The following is a 14,724-nucleotide window of genomic DNA, read 5'->3' on the forward strand; positions in this document are numbered from 1 at the left end:
CACTTTCCTGAAATATTGGCTCTATGGCAGTGGTCTGGAGCCGAATGCGCAATGACTACGGCGTATGCCTGTACCACAGACTGGGAAGCTGAAACAAGAAATTGATTGTCTCACAGCTGTGGAGGCTGGAGGACCGAGTGTAAGGTGCCCTCGGGTGGGTTTCTCCGAGGGTGTGAGGGAGTATATTCCAGGCCTCTCCCCTAGCTACGGGGGGTTTGCGGGTGATCTCTGGGATTCCATGGCTTGTAGAAGCATCACCCTGATCTCTGTCTTCATGTTCAGACTCTGCATGTCTGAGTCTCAAGATTCCCTTTTTATAAGGACACCAGTCACCTGGGATTAGGGCCTAATGACCTCATTTTCACTTGATCATCTCTGCAAAGACCGGATCTCCAAATAAGGTCACATTCTAAGGTACTCCGGGTTAGGCCCTCAACAGGAATTTTGGAGGGGACACAATCCAACCCATTACCAGGCACAACTGAATCGACCACTGTGAGCTACACCCCCTGGAGTCGTGCGGGGAGCTGCCGTGACCACAGGGGAGTGTTTCAAGTCTCTGAGCCAGAGTTTGCTCCTCTTTACCATGGATAAAATGATGACAATAAGGAAGCCGACCTCCGACGTCACGATGAGGACTGGATGACATAATGCTTTTCAAGTGGCCCATGGGAACGTGCTTGATAAAATGCCAGGTGTCTTTCTACATGTACCCAGTGTCAGGTTATCCAGACACCTTTCATCGCCACCGTGTCGGTGAATCCAAGAGAAACTATGCAGCTGTAATCCCAGAGACCTGGGAAGCCCTCCCAAACACCACAAACCTCCGCCTATAATTGCCCATTTCTCGGCAGGGTCCACCAGACTGGCCTGTAGGTTCCTCAAAGGCAGCAACTGTGCCACATACATGCCCAAGCCTCCCCCCCGACCCACTATCTTCTGGGCCTAAGGGCGCATCTGCTATGCACTTAACAAATGCCCTCTAGAAGAATGAATGAACAGGAATATTAACAGGACATTAACAGTAAAGGTATCTTTAACAGACATTTTAATCAGACCTGGGAAACAGAATATGTAGCCCAAACTATGCACAAGACAACATTTCTACTCAGGTGATCATTAACATAAAACATATATTCGTTGTACACCCACGTTTACAGCACATTATTCACCACAGCCAGAAGGTTGAAGCAAACCAAGTATCCACTGATGAATGACTGGATAAACAAAATGTGATACGTACTTACAGTGGAATATTACCCAGCCTTAAAAAGCAAGGAAATTCTGACATGTGCTACATGGAAGAAATGTGAGGACATTATGCTAGCAAGTGCAATAAGCCAGTCACAAGGGACAAACATTGTATGATTCCTCCTGTAGAATGACAGTTTCCAGGGGCAGTGGGGATGAGGAAATGAGTTAATGTTGTGGGGATTCAGCACAAGTCAGCCTACCATGTGCCTCTGCGGTGTGCAAATGTTTTGAGCTGAGGGCAACTTTAGCCTCAGGCCCAAGAGAGCCTTCTGCCCCTCCCTTAACTACCTAAAAGAATGTCAATTAGGGGCCTTGTCCATAATAAGAGATTATCAGACATAAATCCACCTATAGGGCAGGGCCAACTTCTATTTACTAAACACCTGCTCGTATCACCCTGCAATGACCCTCTGAAGCCCCCAAGGCACTGTACCTCATCCCCAGCTCAAAATGTCTTATACATGTTCACTTTCTGTCTCTGAACCTCTCATGCATGTGGGGTCTCTGACTCTCACATATGCAGGGCACCTATACATATGCATGTATTAAATTTGGTTATTTTCTCTTGCTAATTTGTCTCCTGTCTATTTGATTAGTTGTGTCTGTTAGACCAGCCAGAAGAAACTTAAAGGTAGAGGAAAGTTTCTTCCTCCCCCACAGTGTTTAATGAGTACAAAGTTTCAGTTAAGGAAGATGAAAAAGTTCTGGAGATGGTGGCAGTGATGGCTGCACAACACTGTGAAGGTGCTTAATGCCAAAGAAAGGTACACTTAAAAAAGGTTGAAATGGTAAATTTTAATGATACGAATAATTCACCACAATAAAAAATATAAATTTTAAATGAAATATATGCATTCATATTTTTAGTACCTTTAGAAGTTTGAAGAGCTAAAACAAGGTTTTATAGACATAAAAGGAATCTGCTGGTCCAAACTTTGAACCGAAAACAGTTCCTTTGCTACTTCTCTCAACATCCCAAAATTCAATCACAAAAACACTGCTTTGTGTTTCTAATTAATTTTACTTAGATTATAACAATTTTGCTTATTTAAAACTTCAAAGTTCCAGGAAAGGAATTCTTTTCTGACCTATTAAAAAAGACTTTGAAGTATGTTTGGGGGAAAATGATTCACCTTATAGCACAGAACAAAATATCTTTGAGAAAGAAATACTGTAACTCATGGATTACTATAAACATAACATTATTGATACACTGCTAATGTTAAGAGAAATTAAATGCCATACTCACTTGGGGCCATTTAATGGAAAAGGAAATTTAATAATTTCCTCTCATCTTTATCTAAAGTTTAACTCAGTAAGTTTTCCCCCACATTAAAATTATATTTTATATAAAATATTGTAAATTTAAGAGATGTCCAAACCTATAAAGAATTTATATAAGAGTTTATTTGAGCCAAACTGATGACACTGCCAGGAAGCAATATGTCAAATGTTCCAGATAATACATTCCGCAGTTTCTTTTATTCATTGGAAATTAAGGAGGGTACATAAGGAAGAATACAAGGTATGATTAAAAAAATATATAGTGAATGTTTAAGTTTTAAAAAATTATTACAGTAAAAGACACATTTCCCTCTCAAAATACTCCCCCTCGCTTCAAATGTACTTATCCCATCATTCTTGTCACTTTCTGAAGCAGTTCTGGAAGTCTTCTTTCATGAGTGTCTTTAGTTACACTGTTGTGGCTGCCTCGATGTCCTGAATCAATTCAAAACATTTACCTTTCATGGTCATTTTCACTTTAGGGAAGAGCCAAAAGTCGCATGATGCCAGATCCGGTGAAGAAGGTGAATGAGGACACACCGTAATGTTCTCATTTGACAGAAATTGCTGTACCAGAAGCGATGTGTGACAAGGAGCCTTTCCATTGTGATCACAAAATACAGTGAATGCTGCTGCCGAGTGCCATCCAACGGAAAGGCAGGGATCTTCAAAACAGGAAGTGTACATCAAACCTTAGTAACAGTGTGAGACAAGTTTCAACTTACTCAGTGCAGCCAGTTGGGTGTGAGCTACGGTTGAGACAATGTGTGTTTTACAGTGTGCTGTAAATTATCCTCCATCATGACAACGCTCCATGTCACACATCGCTTCTGATAACAGCAACTTCTGTCAAATAAAAACATTTTGGTGTGTCCTCATCCACCTTATTCATCTGATCTGGCACCGTGAAACTTTTGGCTCTTCCCTGAAGTGAAAATGATTCAGGACATCGAGGCAGCCACGACAGCACAATTAAAGACACTCATGAAAGAAGACATCCAGAACTGCTTCAGAAAGTAGCCAGAACAATGAGGTAACAATGGGATAACAATAGTGTGTTCGAAGTGAAACGGAGTATTTTGCGGGAGATTAATGGCAATGTGTCTTTTACTGTAATAATATTTTTTTATTTAAACATTCACCCTATTGTTTGATCACACCTCATACATGAAGGTGGGAGAAAGCAAGGTGGGGACTGGATTACAGGATAGTTAACAAAAGTATGTGCTCTCTTGTGGGTGGTTACACCTTCCAGGGGTATTGCTTCTGGCATTTCAAAGGTGTATTAACCTAGATGCTCAAGACCAATGGACAGGGCTTGCTTAAAAACCTTTCACGAAAGAAGTTACAGGCCTGGGGCATGAATGCCCACATGACCTGCCCAATTATAAATGTACGATTTATTACAGCACCCTTTTTTCATCCACAATATAGTTATTAAATCAATTTTATACCACTCACAAAAGCCTCACCATGAACCTATATTAAACAAAAAAGAAAGCATCCATTACACTCACAGCATGCCCTGCTAGGAGTTTGGGATTTTGTACTCCAGTCCTAAAAGCACTCTGTGATATTATTTACAGTAAGAAATACACATTTAGTCTTCATCCTTAGTCTTGGTACAGAGCCCCCAAAACCCTTCAGATTTCCTAAGTGAAGAGAGTGATAAAGGTGTCTTTGCTATGTTAAAGAGGCAATTTTTGGAAAGCCTCTAAGTAAACTAAGAAGGAGAGCTGGTTGCCAAGGAACCAACCAGGGATTAGGGACTTGGAATTTTTAGTCCCATCTCTTCACCTCAAGGGAGGGGAGAGGGGCTAGAGATTCCATCACCAATGGCCATGGAATTCGGGAATCATACTTATGAAGTGAAGCCTCCACAAAAATCCCTGAACTATGGGATTCTGAGGGATTCTAGCCTGGTGACTCTGCAGATATCTGAGGAGAGTGGCATGCTCAGACAGCATGGAAGCTCCTCTACCCTCCCCATACACCCTGTCCTACACATCTCTTTCACCTGGCTATTCCTGAGTAATATCCTTTTATAATAAACCAGTAGTCTCGTAAGTAAAATGTGTCTTTAAGTTCTGTGAGCCGCTCTAGCAAATTAAACAAATCCGAAGAAGGCGTGCATCATGGGAATGTGCACTCTATAGCTGGTTGGTCAGAAGCACAGGTGACAACTTGAATTTGAGATTGGCATCAGAGGTGGGCTTGGGGACATCTTGTAGGACTGACCTGTGGAAGACGACACTATCTCCAGGTAAATAGTGTCAGAATTCAGTTGAATTGTATGTACGTTGCCCAGAAAGAAAATTGCTTGATGATGTTGGAAAACCCATAATCGGAACTGGTATCAGAATCTACACCCTTAGGCTCAGTGTCCCCAAGGACCTGTCATAAGACTTCTGCTTTCATTTCAAACTAACCTACTCAATACTCCGCCATTCAATCCTTCTTCATCTTTTTAAATTAGTGAGGATAATCTGTTTACAATTTCACCATATCAAAGTTATCCAGTTTTTCAAATTAGCCAATTAGCACATTTATTTTTCATGCTAATTATAGACTGAAAAACTGAAAAATTCATTTTTCTTTTCCCTGTATTATTGGTTTTCAATTGTAATGATACATAATTTTAAAAAGAATTCTGAATCTTAAAGAAACACTCACCATTAAGTTTAGTCTCTTAATCAAAACTAATAACTCTGTTTTCTTTATATTACTTAATCAAAGAAAGGTAAGCCCTAGGGCTGGAATGAGAGTACATATTAAATGTGGTTTTCCTCCCCATCTTTTCAAAGGTAAGTTGACACAAACAAGTCCTTCGAAGTCCAGGAGGTTGTAACATAGCATCTCCACAGCAATCCGGACAGCTTGAGCAGATGACGTCTATCAGGTGAAAGATTAAAATGTGAAGAGATCTCCACGGTAAGGGGAAAACTGTAATATTTTCTGATAGGCTAAAATGCTGGTCTCCACTCCCAATCGGTGCCAAGTATAAGAAAGGCCTTTTCCCAAGAGATTTCATTTTATTCCTTCACTCCTGAGCACACACAGGGCAGGAGAGGGAGTCTCTCTCTCTCCTTCCATGTCTTCTACCCACGACTCTTCTGATTCCCAACCTGCGCTTACACTGCTCATCTTCCTGCAAGTGGCGGAGTTGTGTGGATTTTTAGAAGGAAGGCAGGGAAAAGAGGGGGGTTTTTTACGAAAATAAAGCCTTTCTGATTATAGTTAGTGATAGTACTACCAAACCCAATAACTACTATTTACTGATCATTTAGGGCACAGTGCTGAGATGATGTGCATGAGTTCAGTTAACCCTCAGTGTAACTCTGGGAGTAAGTGCTGTGCTGTCCCCACTCTGCAGACGAGGAAGCTGAGGTACAGGGAAATGTCATCAAATTTAAGAACCAACAATTTTTTGCACCACTTTACATACCATTGGGGAAAACCTGCCAATCAATCTATGACACAAGTGTAAAACACACTCAGATTTCAGAGATGTTGAAATGTAAAGAAGAAAAGTGTGTCTTACTATAAAATATGTACTTTGCACAAGATCACAAACCTACTAAAGTGCTCAAAGCAAGATTTGAACCCAGGCAGTCTGGTTCCAATCCTGGTTTATGCCCAGTATCTCGGCATAATTATTAACAGTGCTCCTCTTTACTCCCAAACGTGATCCAGGTTTAAGGATAAAAATAAGGTCTTGCTACTCGTGGTCTGAGTGAAAAGAACCCTCCCCGTGGTCCCAGCGAATGGCTCCAGGGACAACGACGTGAGAGCCTGCAGCCTCTGCAGGTGGCTTGCAGGAGCTCTGCCCAGTGGACCAGCTCCTTACTGAGTGGTGGCAAAAGGAGCCAAACAAATTCACTTTGGGGAACTCAAAGTGAAGGAGAACCAAGAGAAGTTGGGTTATTTCAACCCAGACTGTATCGTTCCCAGCAAAGCTGAGGAAGCGTCCCAGGCCTGTATGAAATCTGCTGTCTACATTTGGTTGGAAACACTCACTTGGCTATTTAAACGGATGAGCTGATTTCCCATGACATCCTATTTTCCCACTTAATATTTCTCTCCTGAGAATTACTTTATACTGTGATCAAAAGAAAATGGCCTAAAACAAGGCCTATTGCTATCACCTTCACTTCTGGTAAATTAGTCTAGCACAGACCAGAAAAGTGAATAGTAATAGAATCTTCAGAAATTTAAAGGAAATAAAGCAACCACAAACATGCAGACATGGAGAAAAGAAGACAGGTTAGCAGCAGCTCATGAAGGACAGAAAATATCCTGGTGCTCTAAATGGATCAGGCCACCCCACCAACACTGCATGCAGAGCCTCACTCCCGGGGTAACTGTGCTCCAAGACCTCCCACCTCAGCCACAGGTGGAAGGATGGAGATGAATACCTTAAACAAAACCAGCCCATCTTTCAGCTGCCCAGTGACCCAGGCCTGAGTGCAAAAGGATGAAACAGACCAATGCTATTTTCTTATTATTAGGACCATAACTTTCTGGGACACAGAAGCTGGATGGTGTGTTGGAGGCAGGAGGCTAGAGTGGGCATGGGAATAGACAAAATCGTGTGCAGGTAGAAGTTAGAAAGAGATGTTCCCATGAGCAAGCGACCAGTTAACAGAACAGACAAGGCACGTGGAGAAGCCAACACCAAGGAAGATTAGTCCTGAGTTCCAGTATGTGCCCCTTTCGATAAATCTTTTTTTTCCCTTGAGGTAAGTACAAGCAGGTCTCCTCACACTCGCTCGCTCAGGGACAGTAGTCTTTCTCACCTTTTTGCTATATGACAGAGAACATGAGTGGCCAGCAATGGGGACACAGCAGGGAAATCATGTGTCCTGTGCAGTCTATTTCCTTAATAATGCCAGTCTTTCCCTCCTGTCCCCACTGCCACCATTTAGTCCATTTTAGTCCATCGCTTTCATATCTCTGTTTTATCTGTTTTCCAGGAACATTCTTGGTTTCGTTACACCTGTTGTCCTGGTGTAATTATTCACAGTGCTCAATTCACACTCAAAAGTATCCCAATTTGGCAATAAAGTATGTGTTCACCCTAATTTTAGTCCAAGCCTCCATCTTCTCCCATTTTATGTACCATTGGAGGGAACAAATATATATATACAAATATAAATATATATATATATATATATATATATATATGTATCTATCAACCAATCTATGACACAATCTATGACACAAATATATATATATATATACACATACATATATATGTGTGTGTGTGTGTATATATATATATATATATATATATATATATAATCTGTCAACCAATCTATGACACAAGTGTACAAACACATTCAGTTTTCAGAGATGTTGAAATCTGAAAAAGAAGAAAGTGAGTCTTGTAATAAAATGAGTCTCAGAGAACACAAAGGTGATCCTTGCTGAAGACAAGATGTAAACCCAGGCAGTCTGACTCCAGCCCTGGTTAATGCCTATTATCCTGGCATAATTATTAATGTGACTAAGTCATTGCAACAGCCTCCCAAGTGATCTCCCATCTTTCATTCCTCCAACCCTCTTCCCACTACACGCAGAAAGAGTACTCTAAAACATAACACTGCCCCTGCCACCCCACCATCTAAAACTCTTCAGTGGGTCCCCACCACCCTCAATAGCAAACCTCAACTCCATTAACAGACTTGCAAGCATCAGAATTTTGCCCCTGCTGACATCCCCAACCTTATCTCTCACTGTTCCCCCACCTCAAACTCCGCAAGGCAGCCTCCTAGATGCCTCAGTGCCCTGGAGTCACAACCCTGGAACTAAGCCCAGAATGGAAACGGGACAAGCACATGGAGAAAGGGACAGGGGTAGAAAAAGAGATGCCAGCCCCCAACCCCAGCTCACAAGACCCCAGCTTCTACAGACCTATGCTTTGTACTCTGCCATGTCTCCAATAACAATTCATGCAAATCCCTCCCATTTAAAAAGAAGTTTTAGAGGTAAATGTTAGAAATCAATGCCTTCATGACTAGTGCCTATGTGCTATTCACTTGGAGTCATTTCTAGAAAAAGGCAAAAGCTGGCCACAGAAGTCTGAAGTCAGGAGGCCAGGACACTCTCCCCTCCATTACCATCACCCAAAGTCCACCCTGCAAAGGCAATGCAATTTCACAGGTTCTCCAGTGTTCCTGAAATCCTAAAGGCAGCACTTTGCACTGGGTTGACAGACTCTAGGGAATGTGCCAGTTGTCCTCTGGAACATGTTGTGACCACAGTCTATTATTTACATGTCCCCTCACCTCACATCTTTGATGCACATGAGGTCCAGAAGCCATCACGACTAAGTCAACAGCAAGATGTGCAACCATTTCTGGAATGAGCAACATCCAGGATGGGGCAATTGAGCTCCCCGTGTGACCCTCCCCTCTGCTAGCTTGGGCCTCACCAACCTTTACCCATCTGTGGAATAGTGAAGATGACTGGCACCCCGGAGGCAGGCCTCTGTGCCTCAGGTGCCACAGGTGTCCCAGGTGTAAACTGAGGATAACCACCTCTGTCTCACATGGTGGTTGCAAGGACTAAATGAAATAAAACATATGGAAACCCCAAACCATATGCCCCTGAGACGGCAGCAAATAATAAATGTTTATCAAAGCTGGAAAAGGAAAATTATTCTAGCTTAATAAGTCTTTAAAAATGCAAGTAAATTTAGCTTCAAATTCACTGCAAGAGAAATAACCACTATGGGCCCACAGCTAATCATAATGCCCAATGTCATATATATCTTCTTATTTAACCTTTGCAACCATCTGTGAGAATTATCCTCTTTCAGAAAACAATACATTGAGGTTTGGTCAAGTTCAATACTTTGCAGAGCAAGAAACTGGCAGACTCAGAATATGAACTTAGTTCTGTCTGAGTGCAGAACTCATTTCCTTTCTCCTCTGTCACTGTTTCCCAGACCCCAAAGCCAGAAGGAGGGAGTCGGGTAAGGGCCTGGAGAGGATAACTGTCCAGTGGCGATTAGTACAGCTGAATCAGCACCGCCCAAAGGACCAAAGGTGCCTGGCACTTGGGGGAAAGGTAAGCAGTCTGCGTAACTAGATGTCAGCCCAAACAGGATCCTGCGGCAATCCAGCTTAATCTTTTAATAGCTTAAGGGGCTTATCAGCATGAGGAAAGTGACTAGTTCACAGTATGATTTTAAGCAAGTGACTGTGACTCCTCATGCCTGTTCCCTTATATGCAACATGAAGGCAACACAATCTCTCTTGCAGTAATGTATGGGTTAAAGAAATAATACACAGAAGTAATTTTACACAGCGTGTGTCACATGAAATGAATGGTCCTATTATTATGAAAGCTCTTTCACAACTGGACTTTCTACAGCCCCTTCCTCCCTCGCTTGCCTAAACCATATGCATCAAACCTCAACCTCTCCTATTAGTCACCAGCCTCTCACTTCTCTATGTACCACGCTCACTCATTTAGACCACAAAAGCTTACTGAATACCTAGTCAAGGCCCGCTGGGGAAAACACCATGCGTAAGAAAAATCTGCCCTCACAGAGCTGACATTCTTACATTTGTGGGAGAGGGAGAAAGACAGACAACAAACAAACCAAAAACACACAATAAACCACCAGGTAAAGTTTTATAGAATACAATAAAGCCTGTAAGGGATAGAACGTAACCCCTGGGGCGAGGGGCAGTCAGATAATTAGGGAAAACCCTGTCTGAAGACTTACCATTGACTCAGAGAGCCTGAATGAAGGGAGAAAACAAGGCATGAGACCAGAGAAACAGTGTTTCAGACAGAGGGAACAGCAGGTGCCCCGATGCAGCAACAAGTGTGGTGTCTTAAAGGACTGGACAAAGTCTGCCGCTGCCATTCACCCTCCTCCACTGCACCTCTAGTGCTGCAGTGTAATTACTGCTTTACACATCAATTCTGCCACTAGGCTCTGAGACCCCTCAAGGGTAGGGGCTGTGTATCTCCCTTCTGCATTCACTCAGTCACACAGCACTCGTTGGTTAGTGCATCTAGATGCTCAGTATCCTCTTAAGCACTGGGTGTACAGGGAAGAACTATATCAATAATTCTCTGCCTTCGGGAGTTTACGAGGAATAGCACTGGGCATACACTAAGTGCTCAGAAAATATGTTGAGTTACGCTGGCCTGTGCCACGCTGCGCCCTGCCCTTCCTTCCTCATTTGCCTGGAAGATCCCCGCCCCTCAATTCCTCCTGCTACCTGCCTCTCCCGCTCCACACCAGACTGTCCACAATGGCTCCTAGAGCCTCCCCACATTCTCTCCCCTCGGCTTCGCATGCAGTCTACTCTACTGAACACTCTCCTCGCCTCCATCTTCACCAGACTAACTCCTGGCATCATTTCCCAAAATTTCATCAGTATATTGATTTTACCATTTGCTCAACATGCACCAGTCTCTCAAGTTCCTAAGGCAAAATGTTGCCATCAAATAACAAAAAGTGATGCATCAATGACGATTTCAGATTGAGTACTACAGAGAGCTGAAGGACAACTGATCTGAGGTTACTTGTGTAACTCCTTTCCCTTCCCAGAATACGACGTATTGCAGTGATTTTCTGGGCGCTGTGCCTACAGAATTCGGGCAGGGTACAAGGGCAGCAAAGCCCTCACCACTGTGAGTATGGCCACCCCTCACCCACCCACAAAAGGAATGTTTCATTTACAGTAAACAAAACGAATTTGGCACAGGAGCGATCAATTAGAGGTCTTCCCCACACAGAAGGTCAACAGTTTAGCATCTAAATTATTTGAGATGGATTTCCTTTTCTAACAGCAGAAATTGCAGCTGTACTTCATTGGGAAAAAAAAAGTCAGATATTTATTTTTCGAATTAAGAAGGCAGATATAGGTTAAGTCACAACTTCCAGTGCAGCTTTCACAGAATCATTTAGCTGATAAGAACTTGCACGTAACCTTTAGTCCTTCACTTCTAAAAGGCACACATCCATCTTTCTCCTCCCACTTCCGGAAAGAGCAGAAAACCAAGCTGGCGCCATCCGTTTTGAAGTATACAATAGCAGGGGCATGGGTTTAAGCAGTTTCCTTCAACAATGTACATTTCTCTCCAAGATCATGGACAGATGCTCTGGGTTCTGTGAAGAACCACACAATGATTCTATAGAGAGGGCCTGTAGGGCAGTGTTTCCCACATCTCTGCTTCTCTTACAAAGGAAGAGCTCTGTGAACTTCACGCAGCCATTATGAGAGGGGAAATGTACTAAAAGGGAACGATACCGTGCATGGAATTACTATAAACCTGTTTAATTAAATTCGGCGCCCTCAGCCCTGTGGATTTCCCTATGATGTGACCAGTGGAATGGTCTCTGCCCACCAGGGCTGTGCCTGCTGTTACACTGCCATGTTCCACAGTGCCCTGTGCTCCTGGCTGACTATCTGCTTACAGCAACATGGCCCATCAACCAGAATCTGCGGGTGGGAGAAAACGCCTAACAATGCAGATCTTTACTGGAGTGTTAAGGTCACTGACCAACACTACCCCCCCTCCCAAGTTTCAAGACCAGTCTAGATTTGTAATAGAACGCACAGTGCAGTAATGAAATGCCTGATCTTCCGAGGCCAGGATTGCAATTCAGACCCAGCTGCTGTTTACCAGCTAAGTAACTTGGGACAAGTCACTTAACCACTCTAAGCTCTTAGAAACACCTGATCAGACCCTGGAAGTCCCCACATGCTCTGGACCCTGCTGACGCCTCAGATTATTATTAGTACCACCACTTCCCCACCTTTGACGGCCTGACATGCTGAGCTCAAGGGCCTTTGCACCTGCTGTCCTCTCTGTCTAACATGCTCTCCCCAGTTTCACCTGGCTGGCTACTTGTCATTACTCAGGTCTCAGCTCAAATGTCAAAAAGTCCCCGCCAGACCCCATAAACATCATGAGCAGTTATGTGAGTGCTACTGAATAATTCCATTTACATTAAGGACAAAAAGGAACAAACCCAGTGAACGGTGGTGTAAGTCAGGGGGCTGGTTACCCTTTTCAGGGTGGAGGTAGTGAAAGGAGATCTGGGGAACCTCTGGGTTACTACTACTAGATGAAGAACTAAATGATTCAGTTCTTCATCTGGATTTGGTTACCTGGATGTGTTCAGTTTGTGGAAACACAGCAAGTTGCTCACTTATAATATATACATTTTTATATGTATGAGTGCTTTATTACAATAAAAAAATTAACTAAAACAAAAAACAACCTTGTCAAATTGGTTTTCCTTGACCTAATCTACACCACTTTCTTGGCTAAGCTAGTCATTCTCCATCCCCTGACCCTGTTTTATTTTCTTCATAGCATTTGTCGCTGGCTGAAATCACCTTCACTATTGTTTACGTATGTACAATCCAGCCCCTTCCCCACTCCCATTAAAACAAAGTATCATGTGGCTGAGGACTTGCTGACCACCCCCAAATCTCAGCACCTGGAACAGTCCTGCTCTGATACAGGCTGAATAAAAAAATGTATGGAAAATAAGAAACAGCTAAAGTGGGTCCTTTAAGGATATAAAAGCAATCAAAAATCAAAACAGTGAAGCCAAGAGCAGAGGAAATAAAAAATGTCAATGACATTAAGCATTAGGAGATGTGTCAAATGTAATTTAACTATGGGGAGGGCCTAGAGTGTCATTCTATGTGCACCTTTGTGAGAATGGTTAACATTACTTCTGAAAGAAGGAACTGGGTCTTTTATCTCTGCACATCCAACAGTTTTGCTCAAGGCCTGGTACAAAATAGGTCTGAGCCCAGAGTGGCAACAGATTTCTGAGACACTTGGTGAAGATTAAGGTTTGTGAAAAAAGTGGGTGATATTCCATTGCAATGTCTGCCATCAGCATGGGAGTCAATAGGTACAACATCCAAGCTGGCTTAGATGAAGCAGATACTAAGAAACATCCAAGAATTTGAAGAGTTCCTTGTAAGTCACAAGCAATACTCACCTATTTTGTTTTCTTTTTTTTTTTTTTTTTTACCAATTCTAAGATTCCTTTATAAAGCAAAAATGGGTAGTAGTGCTAATGTCTTGGATGTTATATAGTTACTCCTAGTATGCAGACTAACTTATATGCTGGCATAATATATTTTCAGGAGCAAATCTATATTCACAAAGCTACAGCTTGGTATAACGGAAACTTAAAAGTAAGCCTTTATTGTGGAATCAGCTCTGCCACAAACTCTCTTTATAACCTTAAACAAGTCATGGAACCTCTTTAGGCCTCAATTTTTCTACCTGTGAAATGAGCTGATTGGACTAGATGCTTGCTAATGCCCATTTTCCAGTTCTTGGACCCTATGTATTATTCTTGGCTTTAAAAAAGTATTCTCATCTTCTAAACCTTCTGTTTACAGGATAAGAAATCATCCACAAATACGTAAATCAAGCTTTACAGATGGAATGAGGTAAGAGATCCTTTCACCCAGTCTTCTTGCCAAACCAAGGGTTTATCTATCCCCCGATTCTCTAGTGTTGCGTTCAGACTCCCATTTCTTGATTGGGCAAGAAGCCCTATCATACTTCGGCTAAACACTTGGCTTTCTCTGTACAATTATTTCCTTTGCTTGAGTTTTCACTATCGTCAGCCCCATGTTTCTCATCAATTCAAGCCTAGTCATAGTTAGCACCACAATTCTTGTTTTCATCACACTTAAATAATGAATAGGACTTGATCACCTGGAGGTATTCTCCTCACTCTATTACAATAGTTATTAGTGATTTTAATTAGACAAAACCGTCATTCCTTTTGCTATCCCACCATACAGTCAAGTGCCTATTGAGAATATTACCGTAATGAGTATTAGCACCTTTTAAATTTACATTAACAAAAAGGGAGAAATGAGAAGTCAGGAAATGAAAGGAGAAAAAAAGAAAAAGGAAAAAAACTCATAGATGTCATAATTAACCAAAGCTTATAGTAACTCAAAAAATCATTAGTAGCTATCTTTAAAATTTCCTTAAAAACTGTACTATGCATATCCTGCTTAAAACTGCATGGGTGATAATTTGCATCTCTTCAATTAAAAATGGGAAAATGGACAATGGCATTGCTCTGCTGTGCCTGAGCCCCACACTGCCCTTTCTTTAAAAGGGGAGTCTATCTACAGAGAAGAATCATTGAGCGATTTCTCCAAAAGTCAT

The 14,724-nt window shown here is 42.2% G+C and overlaps 1 protein-coding gene across 1 annotated transcript in view; it reads right to left on the reverse strand.

The window, feature by feature from the left end:
- SUCLG2 (succinate-CoA ligase GDP-forming subunit beta) overlaps window positions 1-14,724 on the reverse strand; it is a 253,425-nt gene that overhangs the window by 237,588 nt on the left and 1,113 nt on the right. The gene's annotated exons all lie outside the window — the stretch shown is intronic.

The sequence above is a fragment of the Rhinolophus sinicus genome, linkage group LG10 (genome assembly GCF_036562045.2).
Source record: "Rhinolophus sinicus isolate RSC01 linkage group LG10, ASM3656204v1, whole genome shotgun sequence".
Lineage (NCBI taxonomy): Eukaryota > Metazoa > Chordata > Mammalia > Chiroptera > Rhinolophidae > Rhinolophus > Rhinolophus sinicus.